Genomic DNA, 16,749 nt, shown 5'->3' on the forward strand with positions numbered 1-16,749 from the left:
TAAAGCGACTGAGGGCGTCACTGTTTATATCAATTGCAAGGGTGTCTCATCAATTAACGTGCAGGTAGTTGTGACGCCACTTGCAGTATCATTAATGTTTGTACCAATTTCACAGGATCGTGCCACGATTCTTATATCCTGAGCCAGTCCAGCAACTATAGACTTTCTGAGGGAGACAGACCTCATGATGGTGTTTTACTGGACAGGTAAAATTATTTCCTTAGATAGCCTATGTATAGAGTTGTAGTTGGAAGTATGCACACCCTATATTTGCAACAATGGTAGCAAAATAGTGTTCAACACACTTAAAAGACATGTTATTGTCGTGTAAGTATAGTTTAACAGAGAACAACGTACATTTCATACAGTGGTAAATTACTTTTGGAAAATAGTATATGAATACTTAAGACAACTACTGTATAAACACATACAAAAGAGTTTCATATGGAAAACAAATGTTAGTTATTCTGATGTGCTTTCTTTTCTCCTGAAAAATCACAACAAAAAACGGGGGCAATAATAACATGACTCAAATTAAACATTTAAACAGTCTTCAAAGACACACGCTGGATATAGTAAAATAGTGAATCTGTAATATTCGCGGTTCAGTGACCATCAGCATCATAATTTAACCTTGCAGATTGTTGCAGAAAACCAGTATTGATGTCTCTTGCAATGAGTTCATGTTTCACTATTTGTTTAGTGTGTCTTTTTCGCCTTAATCCACAAATTGTAAATCAACTTTTCTCCCGTTTTCTTCGGATTGTCCTGGCTCATAGGCGGTCTGTAGGTAACCCCTATTTTAATTTATGCATGGAAATCCGACAGAAAAGGCTTTATGACTGTTGGATTTTCAAACTGCAAATTTGATGAATCGATCATGATTTCAGGAAAAGGTGTAAACAAGGATTTGTCAAAAAATATATCTTAAAAAGTTCTACACACTGACACTTTGATGAATAGCGCCCCATGTTCTGCCATAATTATAAATTAAAATATAAATGAGCGTTGACCAACTGTACTCCCTCCCCTCCTCTCTTTCTTCCAATTACCACAGCATTTCTTTCACAGAGCTCAGTCACAATAGTGTTAACAGACAGAGCAGAATGCATCTCCTATTTTGTTCTTAAACTTAGCTTTCAGTCTTGACCAGAACTTGGTCAAGTAGCCAGAGGTGGCCCTGGTTGATCTGCAATGTAATTATAGTCTCTTGTACTCCATGAGAAACACTGAGTTGCTGAGGTGTACAAAAAACTGAATCTTTCCATTTTCTAGTCATTACAATGGAACGTTTCAGAAATAAACTTTTTGCTCTTTCACATTGTGGTCAGGAAACCAAAATGAGCTTTCTTACATTTCACCAGCCAAAAGCTTTACCTGCTGATGCATAAAATGTGCTTAAAAGTACATGTAGCTAATAAAATAATTTCAGTAAACCTTACTGTAGCAGGGAGAGATCTGTGCTGACTCTGCTGGCGCGTTCACAGGGCTGCAGGAAGAGGGCGGCAGTCGTCCAACAACCGCCTGTGAGTCATGGCAGTGACACAGGGAAGTGGGAAAGTGGGTGTTTGGACTTTCCCCCTCTCTGAATGGCTGAGAGGCGAGTCTTGGGAGATTGTTGGTCCTATAAAATAACGCTCTGCTGTTTCCTCAGGTCTGCCCTTATAGATGCGTTGAGAGTGCGGAAACGCTGGTCCCGGACTGAGAACCAGCCGGGAGAGAAAAAGAAACGAACGTGTCACAGCGAGACAGTGAGGACGGGGAACCCTTGGGCAGACCCCTTAAAAGTCTAGCGGAGCAGGCTAGGTAGCCAGCAGCGTAGGACGGAGATCCGGGTCGCACGGGCAGCTGCGACCGGGATATTGCTGCAGAGTGCAGCACCTTTTGTTTGTAGTTTTATTATTGTGTTATTTTTACCTTGTTATTTTTGCCTTCTGTTTTCATTATTATTTCTTTGAGCACCTGCAAGGCGCCGGTATTGTGTACCATTGCTTGGTATGCCCGTGGTTCTGTCTACCACCGCTGGTAAATCAAACCACGGACCCACAGCGCCACCTGCGATAAACTTAAAAATCACCCTGAAAATAAAACTGGGTACCTGTGCGGTGTTGCCAAATCCACCTGTCTGTCTCCTGTGTCAGTGAATTACCCACCACCCTTCCACACTTACCTAATATGTATTGCCATTTGTTTTTTGTTTATTTTTTAGGTCTCACATTTGAAAAGACACACATGTCAATGGTATTTATTTGTTTTAAACTAGAAGGCAAAAAACATAGAATATATTAAATAATAATATGGATCAGAATATGTCTCATTAGTTTAAAGCTAGCAATGCCTTATGGCTATGCCACTCGTGCACTACGTCCCAAACCAACTCGAATCATATTATTGTGTGGTAATCAGAGGTCCAGCTGTGTACCTGCCATTTTTAAATATGCACTAAATTTAAACTGAATGCATAAAAATATGCATAGCAATTTTGGGCAGAGCTTGTCTGCTTCCCCTCCAGCCTCCCCTGAAACCTCCACAATGTCTTTCAGTTACTAGGAAACTGCACAAGCAAAATCAACCCAACAAACATTATCCAATCTCTGGCTAGCCCTGTTGTCTTTGCAGCCAATGACAGTAAGAATAAGAACAATTCTACACTACACAGGTTGAAGTGTAAACACCCCAGTACAGCTACACATCCAACTGGAACCATCGTCAGAGGCAACCACTATAAAAAGGTGTCTATTGTTTTAGAACTTATTAATGCATTTCCTAATTCTATGCATCTCCACAGCAAACTGGCCAGTGTTAAATCAACTCTGCAGGAGTCAAATAGAACATTTTTCCAGTGCGCTGCATATGGCTCCACACTCCAGTGTAAAAGTTACACACTTGAAAAAGTAAAAATAAATAAAAATAAAAACACCACACTTCCAAGTGTAAAACATTTAAAATTAAACTGATGTCTCTTTCAGTGTATAACTAGCACCCCTTTGTTATAAAACTAAATGTGGGGAAATAACACTGGGAGAGTGACATTAATACTGCTGTAGAGACAATTTAACTCACACAAGTACACAACTGTACTCTTTGTATATAAACTACATACACAATTGTTAAACTGATAAACTTCATGATTTGTCAAATATTGTTTCTTTGCCATGAAATGAAAACATTGTAGCGGCCACAGAATGCTCGGAGTCACACACCAAGATTCACAGGTACAACGTGGTTTATTTAGACTGCCAACAGCAAGTCAGCACCATCCACACACTCAAATTCTGCCGTGCATAAATACCGTCTAAATGTCTAGAGGGTTACACACAGCCCAGTATCTCACAAGCATGCATTACCATAGATCAATATTAATTAACCACTGTAAACTTCCTATACCAATAATAACTTGCAGTTCTGGCTAAATTTTTAATGATTAAAGCTTTGAATTTTATACTTGCAAAAGTGTCCACTTTCAAACAAAACAAACAACAGCCAATGTGAATTTTATTACACAAAACAGATCTCTAGATAATATTTCAAACAGAAACATACATTTAACTAACCTTTTTTCCAGAATTAAAAGTATAATTTACCATTGATGAAATGCAGGAGGTTGAAAAGCTCTGTTTGCAACAACTCTGGTCTAAACTCAGTCAATGAAGAATTCCACTTGCGTACCCTTTTAACTTAACTATAACATTTTAGGACAACTTTTTTCTAAGAGTCTATATTACAATACATGTATCTATTTAGTTTCATGTAAGAAGTTGTTTTACAATATTTCAAATCACTGTTTTCAGTATTTTCTCCATATAAACAGTAAAATCATTATAGTTGTCCCTCAAAATGCCAAGTAACAGGTTTGTTTGTAATAGATTCATCAAACTGTATTGGTTAATAAGATCTTGCATCAATATCATGTGTTCTCATATAATTCTTAATTTATCTTCAGAGAAATACAGCATGTTTGCCCTGCAATTCAATTGATCCCCCTATTTAGAACAGAACCGCAAATTATTCAGATCTCTCCAGACCATTGTCACCTTTTTGGAGATGCTTAACTTCAAATAACTTATATCTTCCAGGACCAGTTGCATATCTGTTCCTGTGTCTGTTTCTTAATCTAATCAAGAATCACTTTTAAAATTTCCAAAGACCATTTGCCATTCATTGTTTATACAAAGTTCTTTAAACCTTAAAGCTAGTCTGCAGCTGTGTCTGTAGAGGGGGGGAATTGAAAAGGGGGGGGGGGGGGGGGAATCAAAAGACAGATACATTCCAATCATCTGTATTAGTAAAATGATAAATGATATTCAATCATTAATTTTCCCCACAATACATACACACATTAAACAACACAGGAAGGTTTCACCAGTAACGGTAGGCATGGCAAAATAACTAATAGCAGCACTTAAAATAACCATAACATTTATAACAATAAACATTATTTCCCTTACCCTATTTCCTAGCCATGCCATTAAACGGCAATGAAAAAACATCAGTTTAAGAGTAAAGGAAACTGATAATAGGGGAGTAATAAACTGACTCCATTGTGATTTAGCAGTTGGTTCAAACAATAATAGCATCAGTAGTAAACAAACTTTAAATGAGATTAATGCAGTAATTGTATCATTAAATATGCATTAAAACCATATTAGTTGAGATTAATATTTTTTAACCAACTGTTGGTTTAAAACTAAATAATCAACTCTAATTATGTAAAAAATTGGTTAAATCGCTAGCGACATATATATATTAATATATATATATCAAGTTCTCCAGGAATATATTCACCAGTTGCATCCCCACTATGCTTTATTGTCCATTTGGGAAACAAACAGTGAATAAAACAACACACCCAAAACATACACTGGCAAGGGGTGGCAGCCCTGAATGTAAACAGCCACTAATCTTCAGGAGAGGTCAGGGTTACTAGCGGTTATTTTCTTCTGAAATAGTATTGAAAATGGATTTAAAAAGTTAACCAAACAAATAGGAAAACAGCCAGGTTTAGTCTTCACAGACAAAGTTCAATTTCCAGATTTAATGGCTCATAATCTTCTCATGCCATACTGACTCCTACCTCAATACTGGTATACTAGTTGCCCTGTGAATTGTGACTGCCCAATCACATTGCATTACATTATATTATTATCAAGGTTAATTTTTTCTATGGATGAACAGAAAGTGCATTTCCATAGTCAATGAAGTTGTGGATGAAACTCAGGTCAGTTCTAGGTTTTATGATTTACAGAGGATGTATACAAATTATTTTAGAGCTGCCAAGAGATTAAAAAAATTAAATCGCAATTTATCTTGATTTTTTTTTTTTTTTTTTTTAATCAGTTAATCTTTCCAAGTGCTACAGATGATGCGCTGCTCTGCATGATAATTATAATTGAAAATAAACAGAAACTCTTTTACACAATACAGGTCACCGAGCACAAAACTACCTTCCAAAACGCGTACCGTGCTGGACCTTCCAGCACAAGTAGCATTTGTTATTTCTCTTTTCCAATTTCTTCCACTCCCTCTCTGAACACCCTCTTCACCCAAAGCTGCAGGTTTTTATACATGTGACCAAATCAATAAATTCATCTGGAGATGCCCACATTCTGCACGAGACTTTTCATTCGCGTGGTCGACAGCCAATTTGAAACAAATAATCAGCTGCCAGCCATGTATTCTCACAGGATGTAGTCTGGCAGAGACGAGCACCAAACACCACCCTGCCAAACCACATTAAACTATAACAATACATACTAATAACAAAAAAAAAATTTAATAAACACCAAACAATACATTCAAATCATAACAATAAACCATTCTTTTATAAATCATACATACATTTCCCAGCAGAGCTCTGCCCTGCCACATATTTACACGCAGGACTCTTCTGCAGCTACATCCTATTTCTGGATTCTCTTTAGGGTTTTATATTTATTTACAATCCAGCACTGGTGGTAAAACTGTTTGAACCAACTGCTAAATCACAATGGAGTCAGTTTATTACTCACCTTACTGCATTTCCAATGATCAGTTTCCTTTACTCATAAACGGATGTTTTTCACTGCCGTTTCTATAATAATAAAAGCGAGCCTCGACTTACGACGCACGGCTCTTACGACTCTTTTGCATTATTACACAGCGAGACTCGAGCCATGCGTCATGTGGTCAAGCTCGGTATCTGAACTGCAGTACCTGTCGTGGTCGCCCTGACTCAACAAAACCTAAGCTGTGAACTCTGTCACACGATGAGGGGCTTAACTTCAGACAATCGTATTTCCTGCTAAGAGTACCACATACACACACTGAAGAAGTCATTGGAAAGTTCTGAGTTTGTACTTTTAAACAAGCCTGGTAGATGTCTCAGTAATATGCGCGTAATCACCGGGCTGAGTGTAAAGAGTTAAATAAATATTTGCATGAGCACAATATAACGGGTCATTTTTGTAAAACTATATTATCTGGCTGAAGAGTCAGGAACGTAACCACAATTTATAACAGTGTTTCTCTAGGGAAATGTGCTTTGACTTCCGACGCTTCAACTTACAATGCGACTTTCAGGAACCAATTGTGTCGTATGTGCGAGGACTGTCTGTAATAATAACACTGGAGTTGCCAGCAACTATACGGCTTCCAAGGCACTAGCAAAGCGTTAGAATGTGTTCCATAGTAAACATGGCCGTTTCTGCACTATCTAATGAGTAACAAGCCATTTGACCGTTAGGAAATGTCAGAGGTCACAAGCTAACATTATTTTATAGAGCAAACATGGGTTGCTATAAGTATTCCATAGTTTGCAGCGATCCTGAATTTCTAAAAGTGTACTTTGTCGAAACTGACAGGTTTAATTTGTTGTTGTACTGTTGATGTCTGTAGCAGAAACAACTACTAGAATATATTTTGAGAAGTGAAAGCATGTTCAACACACAGGTGGTAAAGCAGACTAGATGTATTTCTGTGATACTGGAACTCACTTTGACAGTAGATACAAGTAACCCTCTTTCTATCCAATGAACGGTCAGAAAGTTAAAAAAATAAATAAAACATCCCATTCACAAGTCCTTTAGTTTAAGTGCTTTGCTACATAAAGCTGTTCCGTGAATAATTACACTTATTCAGTCCTGCATTATTGTCTGCAGCACACAAAGCAAGGCACAGAATACTAAAACAATACCTTCCATCTGTCTGTCTGTCTTCCACACTCCATAACTAAAACAATACCTTCCATCTGTCTGTCTTCCACACTCCAAAACTAAAACAATGCCTACCATCTGTCTGTCTGTCTTCCACACTCCATAACTAAAACAATGCCTTCCATCTGTCTGTCTGTCTGTCTTCCACACTCCATAACTAAAACAATACCTTCCATCTGTCTCTGTCTGTCTTCCACACTCCATAACTAAAACAATGCCTACCATCTGTCTGTCTGTCTGTCTTCCACACTCCATAACTAAAACAATGCCTACCATCTGTCTGTCTGTCTTCCACACTTCATACCTAGGGGTCTACTTAAATCATGGTAAATTGATGTATTTTTCACGGGTAGGTTGCAAAATTTTCTTTTAGATTTTGCGGACCTGTTTAAACATTAATTAAACCTAACTAGACAGTATTTCAGAATACTATAAAGCCTAAAAATAGTGGTACTTGCTTCCTTACTAAAACAGACTGCTGTCATTTGTTTAAGGCAAGCACGCAGCAGCCCCCTGCAGTTGACTGCATGTTCTGAATCCACTCTATAGGTTGGAAGTTAAGGCAAAGCTTGGCCAAGTTATACAGATGTGGAACTCGATTAGAAACAGCTCCAAAAACTTGGTTACCCAAGGACATCTGGCATGCTTTAATAAAGGCAATGTATGCAGCACGTTCGGTTTCATGTTATTTATCCCATCCAATAATTAATTGTATTAGTACCGAGTCAAAACAAAGAAAACGTGGTTATTCGGGTCTAAAATTCCAACTGCGAAAAAAGTAAGCAGCAGGTTGAGGCGGGGTGGCTGTGCTAGATCGTTTTACTACCGATTTAACTTGCAGACAGGAATTCTTTTTATCTGCGCTGACTTTCTATTTTGGTTTCTGAAAGCTGTTTATTTTACGTTCTGTTCCGCAGTCTCTGTAGTAGCCTTTCGTTTAACGTGTGATTCTGAAGCTAAATAGCGATTGATCGTATTTTCTCCAGACACATTACTTCAGTCTGCATGTGGGAAATATCTTGAAATGATCATTAGCCGAAATATGCTTCGCTTTTTCTGTCGCCCATTTCTATTATTTTACTTCCAACGCTGAAAACTACATTTTAGCAACCTAAATGAAAACAATGCAGCACCAACTTTTGTCCCACCCCCTACTGCACAGTACAGGTCACAGAAAACAGTAAAGACGCACTGATAGGCTGATTTAAACTTCGTTGTCATCCGAATAGTAAACAACGTTAACCACTTTAGAGAATTTTTTTTTTTGTAAATGTTATTTATGGAAATTTTTGTTTGTTTGTTTTTTGCTCAAGTGTAATGCACACAGGACGGCGAAGGAATAAAAAGGGCTATCTACAGAAGGAAGATACGTAGTTTGCGTCGCTTGCGTCGTGCAGTAGTTCATTTTGACGAGGTTTCCTTTTTTCTCTCTCTGTACTTGTCCATATTCATTGGCCCCTAAAGAGGTGAATTTCGCGGTGACCTCTCAATTTCACAATTTCCGCAAAAGTTGGAAGTTGAGAGAAAAAAAAATAGTCTAGATCTGCAAAACATGTGAACAAAAATATCAAAACATTGTGATTGTGTTGAAGAAAAGAAAATGTAAAGTCACCTTAATGTACATCTAGTGTAATAAGGATACAACCAAGTATGAGAAAGGGCCGTAAGGTGTAAGTGACAAAAAAAAGTGCAAAGTGACAGAAAGTTAGAGTCCCTTTGGGTCATTTTATCATTGTCACTTACAGTTTTATCTTTAGGTTCATGTTTTTTGATTTTGTAAACATTTTAAATGACACATAATTATCCTGAGATGGGAAGTAAATGTCACCATGATAAACATTTACAGTGCAGAGTACTTTGGATTATTTATAATAACTTTGCCAAATAGAAAGCAGACGTTTGTGTTTCCAAAGAGATCATTTTGATTTGTATGCTTCCAAAGACTAATAATTACTGTCTGGTATTCTGTCCTAAACCAGAAGTTTGTCAGTCAAATTATATATTAAATAAAACAGGGGGGGGGAATATTTAGAGATTATTCTTCCTTTTATCACAACTGTGTCACCATTCATAACCTGTTTAATCAGTAATTTGTTCAAGTTAATACCTGGTAGAAGCAGGTTAATCTTGCATGCAAAGGCCATCAACTACCTGCAGGGCCTGGGAGCATATTTTACATTGCACCACAAGCAAAATATATTCAAAAGCACCCCTATTCAGGGTTCTCCCCAGTGCTGTTGTGCGTACAGGGCCACTACATTGCTATCTGGATAAATGACGCTGTAATGAGGCCGCTACGCTGTGTTTTCAGTTAGCGTAACGGCCAAAAAATAATGATAATCCTGTTGCGACAGCATGTTCTTTAGTTTGGTCTGGGTAATTAATACATGCAACACGGAGACGAGATTGAACTTCACTGAACTTTATTAGCACATTCTCCCATTGACGGGTGAGACTTGATCCTGGGTGAGCCCTTGATACACAGCTCTGTAAGAAGCTGTGTATCAGGGGCGCACCCAGGATCTAGTCTCATCCGTCAAAGGGGGAATGTGCTAACTACATTCCCTATAAGACTTTCATTTAGTTAGCCACTGTGGCTAAAGTAACAACATTTTTTAGTCACTTAACAATACTATAAACAAGTTATAAACATATTGTTTCAGCAAGGCAAAAAGATGTGTATTTTATCTGAAAATATGCAGATATTTTCCATATAATGCCAGACCCTACCATTTACAATACACATAAATATTATATTTAATTTGCACTATAACTCACTATAAATGCAAAACTTACTCCCACGTGAAAAAAACATTACAGATTTCCTAAATTCTGAACAGGGTATGAAGAGATATTTATGTACTGCATAATCCTTTACGCTATTTTGACTGTAACGCGGTTTTCTTACCACTGCAGAACGGAAAAATTGTGCCAGCAGACAGTGCTATTAGCGTATGTTAATATCAAAGTTTTTGAGATATTCAATCTGCACATTGCGGGGATGTGCTGTAGACGTCACTCAACAGCCACAGAATACTGTGCAGATTCTGCATAACCCAGCGCAGCTCTGAATTATACGATGAAGCCATGAACATCCTTGTCAACATCATATTAAATAAATAAATCAATTATTTAAATAAACATAATGTACAAAATCCGTGATAAGTGATGTATAATTTTATAATAAAGTTAATGTTAATCAATTAAATTAAACTGACTGTTGATAATCCAGACAAAGGTAAAATAGCAGATTGAAAATGTGTGCTTTGCTGCAAGATTTCGAGAAGGCTTTTCTCTAAAAGCTGCGTGTGACGTCAGAAAGACAGCAGCCAAGAGCAGCCGGCGCAACAAGTTCCAGGTAACAGAACGCACCAGTTGAAACGTGTATTGCCTCACTGACAGTTTTTTTTCAAAACCATTATCAAAATACAGTATCAATTCACAAAAAGATCTTCCTCAAACACTTTGCTAAGGCTGCAAGTACCATCACTTGATTTAGAAGTGTGTTTGCAGTTGAAAAAATGCGTTAATCGTTAAATAAAGGAATTACGATAATTCCGGTTTAGAATAAAAATAATGGCATTAATAGCATAATGTACCTAAACTGCGGTAAACCGAAAAACCGGTATACCGACCCAACCCTAATCCTACCAACTACTTCCACAAAGCGTAAGCATGTGCATGACTTGTCCATGCTCGCCTGCAGGGGGCTTTCCGTTTCTTTCCCCGCCCAACCCCGCCCCAACTCCCACTCCTCCCACTCCTCCCACCACCACGCTGTGAAAAATTCCTGGTGAGAACACTAATATAAAACAAAAAAATATGGTTGCATTTTTGGGCTTAAAAGAAGATTGACAATACACTATGCAGACTTCAGTGTCATAAAATAGAATTTCAGGGATCAAACACTGAATTATATGAGAAAAATGCACATATACATATATTTACTCTGACTCATTACCACCACGGTTATTACTATATCCTTGCTTTAAAGAGAGTCGCTTCTCTTTAAATAACTGACACGTTAAAAACAAAATGCTTATTTAATTTATTTATTAATTTTTTCAATGTGTTGGATGCCTCTGGCAGCCAGGGTAAAACGTGTATTTGTTTATTTGATCTCTGTATCTTTTCAGTACCAGATAATGGAGAGGTAAGCAATGATAATAAACGCCCCACGACTGGTCAGTCCAGTCTAGCGATACACAAATTTCTCAGCACAATGTGTTTTTACAAAGTCTCAGATTGCTTGATAGCAATATAAAAGCAAAACAATCCCTAGTGGAACGCTTTTGAGTGAAAGTAAGACCAAATTAAAAGTAAAACAAAATAAAAACTGAAAGGTTTCCGTTTACAGAAGTTATCTGACAACAAATAATCTGAAACTAAAGCAGGCAAGTTGTCAGGCTGTTTTCAGATCTTGTTCCTTTCCTTACAGTTGCACTAATATACTTTGATATGACTGTAAACCTATCAAACACCATCACCATAATACTTGTTTTTTGTCCCTCTGATCTCTTTTTCAGGGAAACGATAACGAGGTACTAGTAACAGTACTACACAAAACAAACATAGCATAGCTGAGGGATCTATGCAAAACAAGCATGAACAAAAAAAGGGAAATAAAATACTCCTTTACAGCTTCCAATGAAGTGACTGAAACAAGAACTGAGAACTGAATGGTATATATTTTTTTTTTAATTTGGTGGCTGTTTGGGAGACTCGGTTGCATTTCCTACAATTTCTTGTACAAATACAAAACACCAGTGTCAGCGATGCATTCCACACCACAAGTATAAATACAAAATTAGAGCCTTTGGTATCATGAAAAAGTACCTTGGCCTGACCTACATCCACTCTATACGCATAGATTCTGATACTCCTGCAAAGGATTATGCTGAAGACCGCCTTTGTCAGGTTTCATCAGAATTGAAGACAGTTTGATAGACTGACAGATTATTAGTCTATTTACCTCCATATTCTTGTACTATTAATATGTGCTAAAAAATGTCCTTAGCAAGTTTCAGCACAAGTGGATGTCTAGAGATATGTAAAAATGTAAATGGGGCAGAGTACAGTATAACAACACACTATGTTGCACTCAAGTGTGTTCAACAAGAATGACCCTTATTAACATGTGCAGGTTTACAAGGTTTACAATTTTCCTTTTCATCGTTATATATATATATATATCTATATATATATATATATATATATATATATATTAAATTATAATCCTAATAATAAGGATACAGATTAGTCGAAAACAAAATATTACAAATCTTTATAATGCATACCATTCCTCTGATGTTTTGCAAGGCCTGTGGAAACACGCATCAGGCTATGCTATTGTACATGCCATTTTACTTCCAGTTATTTCCACAGCTTAAATAAGCATTCTTCTGGTGCACCGCTCCCTTAATGCAAAGTAGTCATTCTTAAGGTATTTTAAAGTTAAATCCATAAAACATGTGTCCCTAGTGTACTAATCGTGAAGCAGCAAGTGGACCAAAAGGCTGCTTAAGTCTCGTCACAAACCCCTGAATCTGGAAATTCCAGAAATTGTCAGCTACGGGTATTACAGGTAAAATGTTTGGACAACAATAAATAAATAAATAAATAAATAAATACTTTCCTTTCTTTAACTCAGTCAGTCCTAACCATCTACCTTACATTACCCACACTTAAAGGATTCATGTTCGCACTGTACGTGCAAGTCACTGGGACTACTGTTTTTTCATGTTTTGTTACGGCTTCCTTTAACTGACTGCATCCTCGACAGTGCTGGATCACCGCTGCTATGGTGCATCTTATGTGTCAAACTACATCAGGTGAGGATTTGTAAATGATGAATTGGTATCAGAATTATTAATTCGTATTAGGAACTATTAAAAGGTGGTGCTGATACAGACTGGTCTGATGCCAGATAAGTGGGAAGAACACAGAAACCAGAAACCTCAAGCCCCTTTCACACTGGCATGCCCTACTAGGGTCAGAACCTACCAGGGTCAGAACCCAGTGTCATGCCGGTTGGGTATGTGATTTCACATTGCTTTTGATAAAGCAGGGTTGACCTGGGTGACTGTCGCAAGCAGCTTGTTAGGGACTCTCCCTTCCAAGCTTCTCTGGATTGAACTGTTGGCCCAAATGTTGATTAGAGCAAATGTTTCTTCATCCCTGTTACGATCTGGCTCATGCAGTGTCTCAATCAACACAAATATGGCTGAACAGAATAAATGTTGGCTCACGAACGGTCATTAAGCATTTTGCCTCAGTCAAAGCATGTCAACCCACATCCTGAGGTAAGTCGCGGGTCAACTCGGGTCCGACCCAGGTACGTGGTTTCACACTGACCCGGTTTGCTAGGACCCAGGTCTGGGTAGGAGTGCCAGTGTGAAAAGAGCTTAACTGGACAACCAAAACAAATGTGTGGATTATAATATCACAGTGGAAAGACAAGTAGAAAACATTGTCGCTGCCAGACTAATAAAATCACACCAGAGAAGGGAGAAGGAACCGAATTGTCAAATGAAACAGGCCTAATGTGTCAAGAACAGAGATGACCACAAAATTAGGCCTACCCCCTATCCAAACTATGAACAATGGCCGTGTATGACCATAGGTTATATATACACACACACACACACACACACACATATAATACATATATATATATATATATATATATATATATATATACATGGGTGTGTGGTGTGTATATATATAGATATATATATAGGGTTAGGTGCTTGCACGAGTAGATTATAAAACCAGTTCATATTTTTTTTTTTTCTAAAATGCTGCTGTACTGAATTCTAGAACAGTCTGTTTATATTAGTTATTTTAATCTTATATAGATGCAATAAAAGACGAGAACAAAACTATATAAAATGGGTAACCTTTGTCCTCAATTTCTGACAGTCTCAAATTACATAACACCACAGGCTGATATAAAAGTTTTAACTGTTTCCTCATCAAGAGCCTATACATCTAAATTAGCCTACAAATAGAACTAGAACTATCGATGACCACTTGTTGGATTTATGCCACTGGTTAACAACAAAAAGAGTGTCATGCAAACATTTACATCTGTAGTATACTCAATTTCAAATTTAGTATCCCCCCCATCCTCTAGTTTGGTACCTTTTATGAACGTCGTTTAAACGAGGAGTGATTTGCATTTGTATTGTTTTAAAAGTAAATGTGTTTAGCTACAGAAGGAATAGCAGTGAAGCACACAATAGAAACTTTGGTACCGGTATATTAAAATAAGTAATTAAATAAAATGTAAAGACAGTGCCAAAAACGAGACCTAAAATGCATCAAATTGCAAAAATTAAAAAAAGAAAAGTTGACCAAAATAAACATTAAAGGCGGAGCAAAAGAATCCTTCAATAACAAGAGCAATTAGCAGGGCTCTGCAGGGACTCGGATTCGCCTCAAACAAGTTGCTTTCCTCCAAACTAGAAAAATTCCTTGTTTCCTGAAATTCTTCTAACGTTTAAAATACGCCAACTACATTTTAAAAGGGAATACTTGGGACAAAGGACATGTCATCAAACACCATTAGGACAGGTAAATATTCACCCGTCATAACAACCTTTATATGATTTTTTTTTTGCATCCCCAAGAAAACAAGGGTATAGTTCACCTGTATTTACGTTGTACAGGGCACTTAATACTCACACAAAGTTCAATGGGTAAAAGTTGTTCTACTTTGGGATTTGTTTTATTTTTTCCAAGTACAAAAATAAACGGTAAACAAATAATGTTGTTGATGTCTTCTATCCTCTCTGAGAACAATATTAATACCTGCACTAAAAACCTACTTAGTGTGATGTGCAGATTTTTCTTGAAGTGCCCTGCCAGACTGGAACTGTCTGATCTGTTACTCGTAAATGCGTCTCACCTGGTAGGAAGCTGGGACGTTGAAATGGTCCTCTCTTTCTTCAACTCACAAATTATTTCAAATCACGCACATTTGTAATTAACGCTTCTTTTAACTTGCTTTCTTTCTTTTAACAGCTTTTTCCTTCCCGTCTGTTAGTTTTCAGTTTCCTCCCTTGCTTTACTGCTTATCATTTCCCCCGCCCACTGCAGCTGCCAGAGAGCACTCCCTGAAACTTAAGCAAACTGTGAAGTTGCGGCAAACTAACCACACGAGGGCTCACTATGCTATCTGAGGAATTACTAAAGAAAACTCGCCCGGTTTGCTAGGGTTACTATTATTATTATTAGAAGTAGTCGTAGTAGTAGTATTATTAGTATTAGTGTTAATTATTTTTTCTAATAATATTTTTTGATCAACTCAATTGGCATCCATGTATGAATTTGTGATCATGTAATTAATCAATGTAATCGCATGAACAGCAGAGAGCAGTCATCACCAAGTCTCATAGACAGACATGATCCTGAGAGCTCTATTTTAGGCCATAGGGTGACTGAAAAAGTCTCCATGATGTGATGTTGCAGAAGATGATGCTAAGTGAATCTCAACAAAAGGTAGAACACATTAGTTAAAATGATTGTGAAATGGCATTACACACTGGCATTGTGATACAGCAAAGTTGTTGCTGTAGTTTTGCAGCCATTTTAAAAAGTATATTGTCTGTGAATTAGTCAATATGGCAGAACAAAAGGCTGTTGCTGCTGCTGTATTATATGTACAATGGGAGGAACATTAGCAATAAAGGTCATATTTATAATACAACTTGATTGGCTTGCTGTGCTTACACACTAATAAACACTTTCACTTAGTTTTATTATAGCATATCTTGTATGCGTCAATACAAACAGTACTATACGCATGACAGTAGCATCACATACATGTTATGCAGCTGGAAGCTAAAGCAGGCAGGCTCCTTGTGTTCAGCAGTTGTTGTTGTGGTGGTCACATTAATATGCTGGATCTCAAAACAATGGGCAAAATGATATATATCAAACGTGTGTGAGCTGTTCAATAAGCATACAACACGGGCGAAAAATACATGCTGCGTGTTTGAGCCTGTTACTGAAGCCCAACAAGAGTATATAAATGTGTATATAAATGAATAATTCATGTCAGGTAGGGTGATCTACTGTTCGAACATGCCGTTGTTGGTCTTGTGGTTGTTATGGGCATATTGTCAAAGTGTTTACTCCTGTCTTGAAAAAAGTCTGTTTTTTTTTTTTTGAAAGAGGTCAAACTCCTGTTCATTTTACAAAAAACAAGAACAAAACAACTAACTAATATAATATAAGCTCTCTTAAAGCATTTGGAAGGTGTTAGTTTCTCATTTTATAAAATGCACATTAGTCATTAATAATTAAAAATGTAACAGGAAGTGGTTGCAATCAGTGATAGAGTAAGCCTGCAAATGTACACATGTATAACAACTCATAAAGAGGAAGTTTGTTCAGATGCAATGCTGTATGTGAATGGAAACAGACTTTGTGAACATATATATAGTCTTGTGAACATGCATATATATATATATATATATATATATATATATATATATATGAGAGAGAGAGAGAGAGAGAGAGAGAGAGAGAGAGAGAGAGAGAGACTTTTTGACTT

General features: G+C 37.2%; 1 protein-coding gene across 1 annotated transcript in view; it reads right to left on the bottom strand.

The window, feature by feature from the left end:
* Positions 1-15,249, bottom strand: part of arap2 (ArfGAP with RhoGAP domain, ankyrin repeat and PH domain 2) — a 141,261-nt gene extending 126,012 nt beyond the window's left edge. The window contains exon 1 of the mRNA XM_041274532.1: positions 15,100-15,249. The gene's annotated coding sequence lies outside the window, so the exon portion shown is untranslated. The remainder of the gene's footprint in view (positions 1-15,099) is intronic.
* Positions 15,250-16,749: the final 1,500 nt, after the last annotated feature.

This window comes from Polyodon spathula, chromosome 2, assembly GCF_017654505.1.
Source record: "Polyodon spathula isolate WHYD16114869_AA chromosome 2, ASM1765450v1, whole genome shotgun sequence".
Lineage (NCBI taxonomy): Eukaryota > Metazoa > Chordata > Actinopteri > Acipenseriformes > Polyodontidae > Polyodon > Polyodon spathula.